This window comes from Nanorana parkeri, unplaced genomic scaffold (genome assembly GCF_000935625.1).
Source record: "Nanorana parkeri isolate BGI_ZX_2015 unplaced genomic scaffold, ASM93562v1 scaffold587, whole genome shotgun sequence".
NCBI classification, from domain to species: Eukaryota; Metazoa; Chordata; class Amphibia; order Anura; family Dicroglossidae; genus Nanorana; species Nanorana parkeri.
In genome coordinates this window covers 119151-119856 of record NW_017306855.1, presented here as the reverse complement: position 1 = coordinate 119856, position 706 = coordinate 119151, and positions in this window count along the sequence as shown.

Sequence of the window (706 nt, the reverse complement as noted above, 5' to 3'; positions counted from 1 at the left end):
TCACAATGTTACATGAAATTCGCACCAATGTGATAGAATTTTATTCAACTGACTTTGTTGATTAGGCTTTGGGGTAAATCTATTGGGGGTACGAAAATTACATAAACATTGCGCTGGGAACAATTACAGGTTCTTCTTAAATTTTTTTAGAGCTGCAGCTAACGATTATTTTCAAAATCGATTAGTTAGCCGATTATTACGTTCGATTAATCGGTTAATCGGATAAACAATAAAATAATTTTTTTTTAAAATGGCTCCAGTGATGGACTACTAGTTTGTATTGAGATTGTAGTCCATCACAGGAGCAAGCTTGGAGCGGTGGAAGTAAAAAAAATAGTGTGGTGTGCAATATAGTGAAAAGGAAAGTGTAAAATTATACAGCAATGAATGCAGAATGGCACCGGCTATAGAGGACTACAAAGCCCAGCAATAGTACATTATACAGAGCAATGCAGAATATCACCAGCTATATAGGAATACAACAAATCCCAGCAATAGTACATTATAGCTGGCGGTATTCTGCATTGCGCTGTATAATGTACTGTTGCTGGGTTTTGTAGTCCTCTATAGCTGGTGGTATTCGGCATTGCACCACTGTATAATGTATTATTGCTGGGCTTTGTAGTCCTCTATAGTTGGTGCCATTCTGCATTCATTGCTGTATAATTTGACACTTTCCTTTTCACTATATTGCACACCACACTAT